The 15,647-nt window shown below is 41.0% G+C and overlaps 1 protein-coding gene across 2 annotated transcripts in view; it reads right to left on the bottom strand.

Annotated features, from left to right (window-relative positions):
- SMAD4 (SMAD family member 4) overlaps window positions 1-14,353 on the bottom strand; it is a 59,164-nt gene extending 44,811 nt beyond the window's left edge. For both annotated transcript variants that reach the window (XR_009534469.1, XM_060118068.1), the window contains exon 1: window positions 13,945-14,353. The gene's annotated coding sequence lies outside the window, so the exon portion shown is untranslated. The remainder of the gene's footprint in view (window positions 1-13,944) is intronic.
- Window positions 14,354-15,647: the final 1,294 nt, after the last annotated feature.

Genomic DNA, 15,647 nt, shown 5'->3' with positions numbered 1-15,647 from the left:
ATAAGAAAAGGCCATCAGCCTAAGAATAAATGAGATAAAGCAGGAGTGGAGGCTGTACTTATGCCAGGTTGTTTTTCATTTGTTTGTTGATGGTGTTGCATTCCATGCTTATTTTGCTTTTATTTTCTTCGGCTATTTACCTGAATTTTAAAAGCCTACCCTCCACGACCAAAATAATAAAACTAACTCATCAGTCCCTACCAAAACCTGTTCCTTTTCTGACGACCTTTACTTGGACAGCTTAAACTCCACTCAATTACCCAGCGTTGGAAAGCTTGGTAAATCATCTTTGACCTACCTCTTTCTTTGACTACCCCCTACATTCTCTCACAAAGTTACATGATTCTTTATCTTAGTCATTTCTATCAACTTCTATTCTACCAGACACTGCTGTAGTGTGGGGCTTCCTTTAAATTTATATCACTTGCTATTTAACACGTGTTCCGGTCTATTGTTATCTGTTTTATATAAACGCCTGCTCTAGGCAGAGAAAAAGCAGTTTTTCTTATACCTTTGAATACGTAACCAGTTGCCCACATGCTGAGGGTACACTTTCCAGATAACCAAAGATTACCTGCCTGGTAGGTTTTGGAGTTAGAGATCTGGATTAGAATCTCAGCTCTCACAGTAAGTAGTGGGACAAATTAAGTTACTTAAATTCTCTCTGAACATGGATTAAAAGGAGAGCATACAAAGTGAAAAATCTATATTAATGTTTAGTAAAAAGCAGCTACTCTCTGAATACTAAAATGTTTATTTTAATTGTTTTAAAGAGATTTTCCTAAAACACATTATGTATTTTTCTGCATTTTCTCCTATTAAAATTTGTCAAAGAAAATTTAGAAGGGCAGGAACGGTAGTAAACCACCCCTCCAGGACTCACAACACAAAGGCATACAGGAGCCAGGCAAATTATACAAACGAATAAAATGTGCCAGGTGTAAAGAAAAGTACTGAGGAGGACAAGTGCATGTCCATCTAAAGTGAGTAGCTGTGGGACTTCCCTGGTGGTCCAGTGGTTAAGACTCCATGCGCTCAATGCAGGGGGCCCGGGTTCGATCCCTGGTCAGGGGAACTAGATCCCACATGCCACAACTAAAAAAGATCCCGAATGCCACAACTAAGACCCGGCACAGCCAAATAAATAAATAAAGTGAGTAGCTGCTACTCACTTCCGGCAGAAGTGGCATTTGAGCTGCCACATCTTCAATGCCTATTTATATGTCAAAAATAAGTATTGGCAACACACCTGCAGGGAAAGGGAAGGAAGGAAGGAGAAAGAGCAACCACTGCGTATGCCAAACCAAACACACCTTCAACTCACATCTGGCCCAAGAGAATCACCAGTTTGAAATCTCAGAATGCCAACCTCAAAATTATAATTTCTAGACTTCCAAAGCTTTCAGGCACAGGGACTGTACTCGTCTTAGTCATCATTATAGGCCCAATTCCTAGAACATATAACCGTTTCTTATTGTTAAATGAATGCATTTCTGCATGTGCTTTCAGATTCATGCTCAGGCTATTTCTTTTGCCTAAAATATCCAGTCCTATTTTATCTACTTGGTGAAGTCCTAGCCATTCTTCAAAGTGCAGCTTAAATGTCTCAATTTCTCCAAGAGTTTCCCCTAACACACGGTCTCCTCTCCCCACAATCCTGAAGGAGAATTACTTCCGTGGTGGGTTTACTGTGTGCCTTAGTATATTACCTGATGCCTCCATCAAATTAAAAATACACCCCAATTACAGCACATTATATTATAGTTATTTGATTATGTATTTGTTTCACACCCTGTTGCCGTAAGTTTAGAAGAAAACATCAACACTTTCCCATCTTAAAAACCCCTAGTACAGTGCACAGTTCCTTTCATACACCAGGCAAATGCTTGCAAGTTGACTACAGCTTTTTTATTTGGTGCCATTTCCTTGCAACAAATTTTGAAGAATGCAAATACTTATGTCGTTGAAATCATTTTCTGATATTATATTCCAAAAGATTTGTTCCAATTTATAATGTAATTAAAGTGTAACTATTTCATCATAATCTCCCTGTTGGATGTTATCATCTCTAAAATTTAAGCTATTTTTGGCCCTAACAGTTTCTCAGAAACTGTTTTAATTGCACATTTCTTTGAACACTAGTGGAAATATTCCTATGACCACAAGTGCCTGAAACATAATTTAAAAGTTCCTTGTATAAAAAATGATACCAGCAGGGGTATATAGGTGTTGTTCTACATTAAGTAGCTCTAGATTATAATTTTGTAAAGAGTGGTATGGAATGACAGTAGACAAGGGCACTGGACTGGTATAAACAAAATTACATATTTTAATCAAAGCTCTAGCAGCATGATTGGGCAAGTTAACATCTCTTTCAATTCTCTTATCTATAAAATGGAAACAATATCTGCCTTGCCAAGTTTATAGACGGCTATGGTAATCAAATGCAACAGGATATAAAAGCAATCTAGGGACCATAAATTGGCCAATTCAGCAAACACTGTATCCACTAGGAGCAAAGCACTACAGATAAAAAAAGAAGTAGCACATAATCAGAAAGTGGTTCTCAACTCTACCCAGCAGCCGTCCCCAACCTTTTTGGCACCAGGGACCGGTTTCGTGGAAGACAATTTTTCCATGCACGGGGGAGGGGAGGGAATGGTTCAGGCTGTAATGCGAGCGATGGAGAGTGGCAGATGAAGCTACCCTCCCTCACCTGACACTTACCTCCTGCTGTGAGGCCCAGGGGGTTGGGGACACCTGCTTTTGAGAACACCCCCTTTTTGTAACAAATAATTTATATCACCCCATTAGCTCTCCTGAAACAAAGTTCTAACCTACTTATGCTTTTTAAAAATTTTAACAATGCCCTAATTATAATATAAAGGGGGAAAAGATTCATATATAATGAAGTGTGTATTTCAATAAAAATGCTCAGGCATATCAACAAAATCAGAAAGTATAATAAAGAGGTTAGATGCCTGAACTGATATAGCAAATCACCATAAACATGACAACTACAAATTCAGACCTTCCAAGACAGGTGTGTTGTTTTGGCACAATGGCATTGCAGTTGGTGAGGTGGATTTTCCAAAATAGTTAACTGTCAATAAAGTTCCAAACAAAACAACTTCAATTAAACTGAATTAATGGGATTGACATGTACACACTACTATACATATATAAAATAGATAACTAATAAGAACCTACTGTATAGCACAGGGAACTCTATTCAGTACTCTGTAATGACCTATATGGGAAAAGAATCTAAAAAAGAGTGGATATATGTATATGTATAACTGATTCACTTTGCTGTACAGCAGAAATACAACATTGTAAATCACCTATACTCCAATAAAAATTAATTAAAAAACAAATAAAAAAAGAAATGAATTAAGAGAAACTTAATTCCCAAAAACTGAATATATATTAACATGGAGTTAGGTTCTAGGCTAATTATACATTTTCCTCCTACATGAATATTCTGGGCATTTAAAAGTGTTGTGGGATGCAAAAAATTCTTCACAGTCTCTCACTTGCAGGATGGCATCCCTAGCCCCACCCCCACCCCGTGCACCAAAGCCCCTCCCAGTAACTTCCGCAACATCTCTTAAAGAGGCAGTACTTACTCCACTGAGAACCACTGATCCAGATGATCCAACATATCATTACACTAAGTAACAGATGCCTAAAAGAGGTAGGAATTAAAGTGATCTGGAAATAGGAATGCATGGAAAATCCACAGGTAAGCTAAGTCTCAGCATGATGTATCAGTCAGGCTAAGCTAGTCTATGTCACAGTGACAACCAACTCCCAAATATCAGTAGCTTAAAACAAAGGTTTGTTTTCTGCATAAACTATACGTCAATCACAGATACATGCCCATAACAGCAGTGTCCATCACTGCTCATTGACATCTCTCATGGATTAGGCTAACAAAGTCTCCATTTCTACATATGTCCTTAAATGACAGGGGAAAAGATAGGTAACTCATGCACTGGCTTTTAAACGTTGACTATCACTTCTGCTCACACTGGATGGACCAAGTCATATGGCCATGCCAGTGGTTTTCAACCAGGGCAACTCTGTCCCTCCAGGGACATTTGGCAATGTCTAGAGACAATGCTGACTGCCACAACTGGAAGGGGGAGGTGGAAGGCAGAGCAGTACACTGGCATCTAGTGGGTGGAGGCCAGGGCTGCTGCTAAACATCCTACAACACACAGGACAGCCCCTCCAACAAAGGATGATCTGGCCCCAAATGTCACTAGTGCCCAAGCTGAGAACCCAGGACCATGCCTAATTTCAAGGTGGGGGAGGGAGACAGAGAAGTAAATATTAACCATGTGCCAAAAGAGAGCCATCAGAATATGGACGGGAGAGTACTTACAACTACCACATGTGAATAAGAATTTGCCAGGCTGAAGGAAAATCATAGGAAAAAGCAGAGGGACAAGAATGCAGATGTTTTGTCTAGAGCAGGTTTCTGGTAGAGAGGGGGAGGAATAACAGCATTAGATCTGCATTAGAAAGAAAACTATAGTGAGAGCACGGAGAAGAGCTTTGCAAAGAGGAACAGAAAACCAGTCAAGAGACAGTGATCAGAAGAGTGACAGGGCCTAGATTAGGGGCACGGGCAATGGAAACAAAAGGGGAACCAGTAAGACGTTTCTAGGTAGAACCGACTAGATTTTTTAGTCAACTAAGTATAAGGAGTGAAAAGGAGACAGTCAAAAGATGGCCTATTTCCTAGATAGGTTAACTGAACGATAAAGAAAGAAGAAAAGATTTAAAAGAGATTAAGTAACAAATTCAGCTTTAAATATGCTGAGTTTGAAGAGCTCATTAGAGAAGTTAAGGCTACTTGAAAGTCTCCAACACACAGGTATTAGATAAAATCGCTATAATAGAACAAGCCATCCCACAGCGATGGGGTAACGGGAGGCAGGAAGTCAGCAAAAGGGACAGAGGTTTGTTCTTCTATCTACCTATTTTGTGTTTTGTCTCTAGCCTTGCTGTTAAACATAAGCTGTCACCTGAAGTTGACCATAGGTCTAAAAGCAACTCCATGGATTACAAAAGCCAAAATAATTAAAATACTCTCTAAAATTAAAAAGGCTGAGTACTGACCTGAGAGGCTCTCACGGAAATTCATAAACTTTAATGAATGTTGACATTTTTTTATTTCTTGGATGTCTGTTTACTTTTGGATTATTGACTACACTATGTGAAACAAACAGGTATATTTTCTAGAAGTTATAGATACTTTGGTCAAGGATCAAATATGGGAATATTTGAGAAAGTGCTTAACAAGGGAAAAAAAAAGCCTGGCCTGGTGAAGAGTATCATTAGAAAGAAATTTAAGCATAGGCTTACAAGCTGGGGCAGGGGGCAGGGGTCAGTGCACAGGATTAGTTCAACTTCCTGCAGTACAAGTTACAGCCTAGACTGAGCTTTGCCAAAATAAGTCCAACTGGAGGAGAAGCTCCAGGAGCATAAAGAATTACATGTGCAGGTATTAATGATTATAAAGATCTGAGATGGGAATAACACAAAGAAAAAAAAGAACTTTTTTTTGGTGGTAACTTTTTTTTTTTTTTTTTTTTTTTTGAGGTACGCAGGCCTCTCACTGCTGTGGCCTCTCCCGCAGAGCACAGGCTCCAGACGCGCAGGCTCAGCGACCATGGCTCACGGACCCAGCCGCTCCACGGCATGTGGGATCTTCCCGGACCGGGGCACGAACCCGCGTCCCCCACATCGGCAGGCGGACTCCCAACCACTGCGCCACCAGGGAAGCCCGGTGGTAACTTTTAAGATGAACTACAGGGACAAATTTAGAGATGTGCTTCTTGTTTACCTATTGGGATTAGATTTAAATGTCATACTGGTACACCAATTTCACCTTAAATAATCTTATTTAAAAATTAACATTTTTCTGAATGAATAAATTAAAGGTTGTTAAAAGAAGAATGAACAAAGTCCTCTAGTTGACATCTGTTTTTTGTCTGCCAGCATATAATTCCCCTTCTATAACAGTACTCTGATTTCCCAAGGAGAATCTCCCCATCTGGACAGGTGGGACAATCCCAATCCTGACTAACCAGAGCTACCTCTTAGGTACATTAGCTGTTTCAAAGATGGGAGAGGACCCAAGTCATGCTAATAACACAGCTCCAGGACTTTTGTTGGAACTACAGAGCGGGGGGAAAAAAAAGCTCTTTGCTGGGTTGAACTTGAAGCTGAGAGAATTTAGTCTGGAACATACCTGAGACTTTAACAGAAAGGAAAGCAAAGCCAAGAGGTAGAATCCTGATGATACTGGCTTCTTGTGACGCTGGATCCAGCACTCTGAGGCCAGCTCTGATTCCAGATGAAGCCAATGAATTCCCTTTTTACTTAACTTGACTGCTACATATTTCCCAGTACATAACTGAACAAAAATTGAGCTAATCAAGGACCTACAGCACAAGGAACTACACTCAACATTTTGTAATAACCTATAAGGGGAAAAAAATCTGAAAAAGAATATATATATTATCTTATATATCTACATCCATATATACATATCTGAATCACTGTGCTGCACACCTGAAACTAATACATTGTAAATCAACCATATACTTCAGTTTTTTAAAAATTGAGTTAATATTCTCAGAAACAGCAGCAATATAATACAAACCACATATATAAACAATGGAACCAACCCGTAATCTTGTCAATAATACAGATAACGAGTTACTTTAAAATAGCAGTTGCCAAACTCTCTGGTCTCCAGTCCACTTACCTACATTCTTAATTATTGAGAATTCCAAATAGCCTTTGTTTATATGTGTTACATCTATTAATATTTATCATATCACAAATTAAAACAAATGTTTATTTACTCTATTAAATTAATTTAAAATAATAAACCCATTTACATATTAATAAATTTTATGAAAAATAACTATTTTCAAAAACAAACAAAAAGGTCCGTATTCAGGGGCTTCCCTGGTGGCACAGTGGTTAAGAATCCACCTGCCAATGCGGGGGACATGGGTTCGAGCCCTGGTCCGGGAAGATCCCACATGCCGCAAAGCAACTAAGCCTGCGCTCTAGAGCCTGTGAGCCACAACTACTGAGCCCACGTGCCACAACTACTGAAGCCCGCGCTCTGCAACAGGAGAGGCCACCGCAATGAGAAGCCCGCGTACCACAACGAAGAGTAGCTCCCGCTCACTGCAACTAGAGAAAGCCCGCGCGCAGCAGCAAAGACCCAACACAGCCAAAAATAAAATAAATAAAAAAAATTTTTAAAGTCAGTATTCAGAGTGACACTGTTTTCCATTTTTGCAAATTTCTTTAATGTCCAGCTTAAGAGAAGCCAGCTAAATTCTCATATCTGCTTCTGCATTCAATCTATTGTGATATGTTGTTTTGGTTAACGCTTATGAAGAAAATATGCCTCACACAGATAACTGGAAAAGAGAAGACTATTTTAATGACCCTTTTAGATAATGATGGATATTCTTCTTTCATTCAACACCAAAATGCAACAAATGGCAATTCCTAAAGGTTAGTTGCGATGTGGAATCTGAAACTGTATCAGTGAACTTCTTGGCTCTGCTATATAAAAATTCATTGGTCCATATTGTGCTTTGAATGGATCTCCTACCCATGCATGATTTGTAACATCATGTATTGGTCATCTGGAAAAACACTGGTTCAATGATTTATACGGACCTTCCCAATGTTGATACATTTCCTTACACAATGTATTTTTAAAAATCACATCGCTAAATCTCATCACCAGTCTCATCAGAAAAATCTTTAAGTACTGGGAACCTGGCAAGCCCATGGTGGCAGATACAAGTTTTCCAAAAATCTAATTTTCACTTGAAAGATCGTATTTTTATCATTGGCAACAAATAGTTATTTTCCTTGAGTGACAGGCTCACTTCACTTATTTTCAAGGAAATGCCTGCCAAATATCCAAGTCTAAGTAACTACAGTTTACCTATCAGTCATTCTTTTAAGTAAAAATAAAAAAGCAGATAGTTTAGCGTGCAGCTCAATCACACAAGTGCTTTTCCTAGAGATGAACCTTGTACGCTGATGTGCAGAAGAACTTCATGCACACTTCCATTTAATCACACCGAATACTGAAAAGACATGCACTCCAGGGTAGATATTTTAAAAATTAAAACTTTTTACTGCTTCACCAAGGATATTCTTAAGTGAAACTGGCTTTTTTTTTTTTTTTTTTGCGGTACGCGGGCCTCTCACCGTCGCGGCCTCTCCCGCCGCGGAGCGCAGGCTCCGACGCGCAGGCTCAGTGGCCATGGCCCACGGGCCCAGCCGCTCCGCGGCATGCGGGATCCCCCCAGACCGGGGCACAAACCCGCGTCCCCCGCGTTGGCAGGCGGACCCTCAACCACTGCGCCACCAGGGAAGCCCCTGAAACTGGCATTTTTTCAAATGCTTAACGTGTGCTTGGTGCCACTGCCTTGACTCAAGCTAAGGTGCCAGCAGTTTACCCACCACTGTTTCCCTACCATCAGTGCAAATGTCAACACAGTAAAAGGGCACATAATGTCTCAATTTTATTATGAGAATAATTTTGATTTCATGAACCCCTAGAAGATAAGGGTCATGAGGACCCCCAAGAGTCTGTGGACCACACTTTGGAAAATACCGTTTTAAAAGATTGTGAAGTAGGATGAATTTTAATAACTGATAACTGAAAAATACATTTCACAAAACCTTCTAAATGAAGGAGACTATCAAGTCATCTAGCTTATTCTTTCAAAAGGGGCTGTATCAGACTTCCCCCTGCAGTAGGCTCAGGCCTACTAAATATATATTGAGTGGGGCCCTACCTTTAAAAAGCACCCTGGGAGTCTGAGTTGTTGTCAGTTTTACAAAGAACTGACGTAGTCTATGCTATTCCACATGCTTCATTTTACGAATTACCAAAAAGACAGTGAAACAAATTGCAATGTCAAGAATATATGAAACTAATTTAGAAGATTAATTACACAGAAGTTATGCCATTTTTCTTACTATTAGCCAGCTGCTTAATTTCAACATCTATACACATAAAATTCTTCATTCAACTAGTTTTGGTAGGAGACCTCTATGACACAGATGCACCTAGTGTGCTTATGTACAGTAATCCTTTCACCAGATGATTCAATGACTGGCCACATACTGATATCAAATGCTCCAGAATTCACTAGTGAACACCGCTGATAAATAACCTTAATCCAGTCTTAACGTTTAGAAACACATTTTGACTTGAAAAAGACCTGAATTACACACATTCATCTACATTAAGATACAAAAATCATACCTTACTACATACCAAAGATAAAATATTCAGTAGAAGTCTTTTTTTTTTGACATCATAAATAAGATTTGCATTCTAAACATGCAGATTGGGGTTTGATGAACCCCAATGAATTTTAAGTAAATTACTCCAGTGCACCAATGACTGCAAAGTAAAGCTTGTACTGTATCAAAACAAATGAAGCAATAAAGATAAGCACACTAAAATATCCAAAGGTTTTAAAATCAAGAGGTCTTTTTTTTAACAATACAGATTCCCATGCCTCCTGCACTCCATTCTCATCCTGAATCTGTGTGTTTTGAGAAGGGACAAAGAATATTTTGTTCTATTTTTTTTAAATAGCTCTTCCAGAGACGCAGATGCAACTACTTGTAGACCAGCACTTATGAACTACTTCAAGTAATGTATTGATAAATGGAGAACTGAACATGCCCCCCTAGATGATCTCTAAAGAACTGCTAACTAGTTGGGCTTGTTGAGCAACTGTCTCACAGTGTGTAAGTTAACCTCTGATAGTAAAACCTAAATCAATGCAACTTGCTTCTCAGGAACCAGCAAAGTGACCAGTTAATTGATGCCTAGAAAATGTGATGGTTTCCAAGCAGATTAACCTCTAGGAAGATCAAATTCCCACTGGGAGTTTAGATGCAAAGTTTGGCACCTAAACAAAGTCATTAGTCTCTAAAAAGAACCCAAGTAAGCATTTTAGAATATGTCAAAATATCAACTTCCTATTTAGGATAGCAGTGATAAACCAACTTCTCATCAGGGGAAATATAGCTTCCTATAACTTGCCACCAGACAATTCAAATTAATTGAAAAATGAAGAAAGAGATTCAAAGAGGAGAGAGACAGAGGGACAGATTTGGAAGCAAAACAAATGTGGCAATACCTTCAAGGAACCCGTTAAGCTAGAACTGAGATAATTATATCACGCATGTGTATATCACTGTATTAAAGAATGTAAAGCTAACACAAATGAAACAGTTAAAAAAAAAAAAAAAGAAGTTAGAGGACCCTAATAGCTCAACAATTTCGGAACTCTGATCTGGCTGCACCGCAAGCCATTTGAGTCACAATTTCTGGAGGTGGGTTCCAGCCATCGGTATTTTGTAAAGCTCCCCAAGAGATTTCAAAATGTAGCCGAGGTTGAGAACCACTGCCCTAAACCTTGGGAGTGAAAAAGCAATAAAAAGAGGAATCCAATACAGTTACAAGTTTTCCAAACGGCAAACAATTGTCATTTAAAATGTAAATAATGAAGTACAGTCTTTAAGCTTAAAGGTATTTACAATTATCACCAACTTTAAATTAAGATGTAAAAATAGGCACTCTTGGGGCTTCCCTGGTGGCGCAGTGGTTGAGAATCTGCCTGCTAATTCAGGGGACACGGGTTCGAGCTCTGGTCTGGGAGGATCCCACATGCCGCTACTAAGCCTGCGCGTCTGGAGCCTGTGCTCGGCAACAAGAGAGGCCGCGATAGTGAGAGGCCCACGCATCGCGATGAAGAGTGGCTCCCGCTTGCCACAATTAGAGAAAGCCCTTGCACAGAAACGAAGACCCAACACAGCAAAAATAAATTTTAAAAAAATAGGCACTCTTTACAATCTCTAGTAGCTATCTGACCTATAATCTGCAGTAGTAAATAATCAAGACTTAAATTATAAGATTCTGATGACCTATCATCTTAGTTTTACATAAATAAGTACTACCCTAGTTTTTATCCACTGTCATGGTTAAAACAAATTTTCCTGGATGCCAAGTACACCACGTAATAGTGTCAAGGTGACACAACCTAAAATATCTTGTTCCTGAGAAACTGGAATTTAGCCACATTTCCTATCACCAAAATTACACATATTAGGATGAGAAAAAAAATTCTAAATCTGACTCATTATTAAGCGTATGTTTTGGCATATTATGATGCTAATAGTACCATACTAAAAGTTGCTCAAATGAATAATATCTAGACATATTTGTCAACTGTTTGAATTTCTCTTTTTAAAACAATTGAATCTTCATCAATTGTGGAACAAAAAACCCAAAATTTGATAATTTAACAAAGTGGTATTAAATCCTGTGTTATGCTGATCTAACTCCTTTAACTTTAGTGTAGAAAATAATGAAATCAATCAAACTCATTTCAGTCAATTAGTTTTATACATGACTGTCACCTCACCTTTAATCATCACTGAAACAAAACAAAAATTTCTGCCTAACTACACTATCTTCTAGGGGAAAAAAAGGAAATCCAAACATATACAACGAGCAGGGAAACGGCTAACATGTTTAAAGAACCATTCACTCTAAAATCACTGAATAAAAAAATGAAAAAAAAGTTACGCATAAGCTAGAAGGCGACACAACAGAACTGAAATAAGTAAAGCTTAAACATAAGAAAAATAATGTATGTTCTCACCAAAATAGACAAAATTTTAGATGAGACTAAATATGCATTTTAAATGTAATGAGTGAGGCAGATCCTGTAGGGTTAACTGCCCTAGTAGAGGCCTCAGCAATTCACAGCTCAATTAGAATAGTGTCTAATGATGTTACTATAACACCGGCTCGATCAGAAAAAACAGCTTCAAAGCCAGAGAGCTGGAGTGTGACTGGACAGCATAAATTAGTTTAATACTTGCTCTTTAATTTGGGGGGGGGGAAATCTGAAGGGGAATGCAGAAAAATTAATTCACACACAAATGGTGAAACAGCTCAACTAAAATGTAGCTTAAGAAAGTGAAGTATAGGTTTTTAGAAATAAGATTTGCTGCTTCCTAGCATAAGTAGAAGTGCTTCGAGCAGCAAAGACGTCGGAAAAGGTCAATGATGCCTACAATACTTACTCCGAAAAATTTCAAAGTGACTTTCTCAGCACAAGTTTTCATTAAATCTGAAACGGGTTTGCAGTTTTTTCTACGCTCAAGATATACAAGGAAGAAACTCGGCTAAACATAGAAGTTTCTACTTAGGCGCTCCCACTTCAAAAATAAAAAAATTAAGATGCAATACCTCCTTAAAGCAACCTCACCCAAAAACCTGGAAAGCAAAGAAAAAGTCACTTCTATTAATAGACTCACAAAATGTTATATAAATTTTCTCTAGAACTCTTAGTTTTAATTCCAACAACTTATACCTACATAATTCATCACCACCCTTAGACCTAAAGATACTCCAAATTTTAAACGCTTGGCCTACCTGTATTACACTTGTACTGTAACAAACTCAAAATCATAACATTATGGGAGAAACACTGTAACTAAAAAATCATATTTTAAGATGTTAATTATATCAATCATTTACAATTTGAAATGTCACGTACTAACCATATCAGAACTTTGCAAAAGAGAAAATAAATCTTTAGCAGAAAAAGAAAAATTGCACATTAGAACCCCCCAGGCTATATTTCAGCTGAAATATAGTCTGTAAGTACAACTTAGCAAAGACAATTTATGAAAACTACAATAAAAACTATTCAAGTGCAACGTTCTGAATCTAATTACTTTAACACCCGAATAGTCAAACTGCTACTGGGACTAAAAGGATGCTAATTCTTGCAAAACTCAAATGTTGTTAAAAATCAGCCAAGACAACATGCTTTTACAAAGTCAACTGAGACTAATTAAAATGATTCTCCATTATCTTATATTTATTATTCCTAAATAACTGGCAGTTTCACCTTAAACTACAGTCCCAAAACTAAAGGCGTTAAGAAACTAAATTCAAAATAAACTATTGGAAAATAGGCAAATATATTTTTTAAATTTTACTAGGGTTTTCGGGGCGGGGGAATAACTATCAATTTTCAATAGGTTTTTTTTTAAACCTCTCTATTCCCCCCCCCAAAAAAAAACCCGTTCAAGTTAACAAAACACACCAATTTCTTCGAAAATCTTTTAAAATCTAGCTTAAGAAATCGTAACAGCAGTTTGGGGCATGTGATGGAGCCACCGCCCTACACACCCCACACCAATTTCACGCTCAGTACTTGTAGTCCTAGCAATAAGATAAACTATGTCTTTTATTTTTCATTAGGAGTGCGGGGGGCGGGTGTCAGTTAGCTGCTAAGAATGTTTCCTGCATACCGCCATCACCCACAATACTCAAAAAATAAGTAAACAAACCAAAGCCAGAAACAACTGGAATGACTCAACCAGGAGGAGAAAATAAGGGACAAAGAGAAAACAAAAATTTGCTTGAGAAAAGAAATTAAGACAAACCATTTACAACTTTCATTTAGACCTAAGGCAGTACACTCCGACCCGACTCGCTCGGCCAGGAGGGACACTGAAACTACTCAGAACAACAAAGAGCAGCGGCGGCCGCTGTAGGAGTCCCAGCCCGAGTTCAACTTGATTCCGCAACAAACTGCGAAGGGAGTTCGGGGCCGGAGGACCGACCCCGGAGACCGACGGACGCGAGGCACCATGGCTCGGTACGACCCGCGCCGGGGCCGCCGGCCCGTCAGGCGGCCGCGCTGGTTCTCCGGGCCGGCCCGCCGGCCTCCCGCGCGCTCCACGCCGTCGCCACCGCGGGGAGCCCGCCCCGGGGCGGGGAAGCCGCGGGCGGGGTGCGCGGGCCCGGTCGGGAGAAGGGGAGGGGACATGGCGCGTTACCTGGGCTCAGGCGACGGCGAGGGGCGTCCGCTCTCACGCGGCGGCTCGTCCGCGGGGGCGCCAGGCCCGTCCCTCCCCCGGCGGCCCGGAGCGCTCCTCGGCACCCGCGCTGAGGCGTCCGGGCCAGGCCGCCCTTACTCGGCGCCGCGCCGCTGCCCGCGCGGGCCGGGCCGCCTCGAGCTCCCGGGCCGCCCCGCGGCAGGGGGCCCCTCTCGCGGGGCGCCCGGCTCCCCTCACCCGTGGGCGGCCGTGGAGCCGAGGGGAGGGCGGGAAGGGCCTCCGGAGGAGAGAGGGCAGCCGCGAACGCGGGCTCCGCCACCCGAGCCGCTCCGTTACCGCAGCGGCGACGACGACCAGGGCCGTGTTGTTGCTGCCAACTTGTCGAGAGGACACTGAGCATGCGCGCGCAGAGACCACATCCGGGTAATTTCAGGGTTTGGCCCTTTTCCCCCGCAGCTTTCCTTTCTCTTGGCTGCCCCCGCCTCCAGCCGGAGTGACGAGGGTCGTTCTGCGCAGGCGCCTGCGGGGCAGCACATTCGGCGGGGAGCCCCGAGTCCCAACCTGGGATCGCCCTGGCCGAGGGCGCTTCCCGCAAAGGTCGGGGGAAAGGCTGCTTGGAGGGAGTGGTCATCAGACAAATGGGCGTCCCTTTGCCAAAAAGTACCCAAGCAGCGCGGGAGAACTCGGCGTGTGGTGGGTGTCCAGTAAGTTTATAAATAGCGATCAAGCGGGCCTCGTTTATGAGGACCAGCGTGGGCACAAAAATTAGACTTTAATACCTTGCTCTGGGGAGAAGGTAGTTGTAGCGGTTTAGTACTTTGGAAAGAGACTAGGATGACTGCAGCCCTGGGTCACTAGATCCAAAGGTGTTTAAACTCTTGAGATGCCTTCTTAGGTTGAAAAGGTGCGCAGGCCAATCATGGAACCATAGATTTGAAAGCCTGGACAGGTGTTATGGAAAGTCAGTGGTTCCTGTTGGAAGAGATTTAGTCAGACCTCGGAGTTGGAAGGGACTTTCAAGGTCCTACAAGACACCTGTTAACTAGGTTACCTGCTGGGTAGGGAAAGGTGTAAACCCTGCTCTTGACTTTATACTTCTTTTATTTGAAAATTTTACAGGATGAATGCATTTACTTGATATTTTTAAAGTTTCAGAAAACACAAACTAATTACATACATATTTTTTCACCAACCAGGAAATATTTCTGTTGGGGTCCCACCAAGACTAATTACTGTCGGAAGGCTCTAAAGTTATGTCTTAAATCTTGTCGCCCAGAAACTGTCTATTCCCCCACCTATGTTTTACACCCAGTTCCCTAATCCCATGCTGTCCTCTCTTTCACAGCTTGGGCTCTTTCCTCTTTTGCACGACAGTCTCTAAAACTGTCGTCTTCAAACTGGTGTTCCCTGGGGTTTATGAAGACTTTCCAAGACTAGTTTTAAGGGAATTCATTTCCAGGTGCCTCACTGCAATGCGTACTATAGTCTAAAATTGCTCAGCTTGGGACTTCCCTGGCGGTCCAGTTGTTAACACTCCATGCTCCCAATGCAAGGGGCACGGGTTCGATCCCTGGTGGGGGAACTGAGATCCCGCCTGCTGCATGCGGGCAAAGATTTAAAAAAAAAAAAAAAATTGCTCAGCTTGAGAAAGCACCTGAAGACACAGCATCCCCTTTCAAAACTGTTCTACTCCCGGCGTCCAA

The sequence above is a fragment of the Mesoplodon densirostris genome, chromosome 15 (genome assembly GCF_025265405.1).
Source record: "Mesoplodon densirostris isolate mMesDen1 chromosome 15, mMesDen1 primary haplotype, whole genome shotgun sequence".
Taxonomy (NCBI): Eukaryota; Metazoa; Chordata; class Mammalia; order Artiodactyla; family Ziphiidae; genus Mesoplodon; species Mesoplodon densirostris.
The sequence above is the reverse complement of the archived record's forward strand: the minus strand, read 5'-3'. Positions and strand labels throughout refer to the sequence as shown.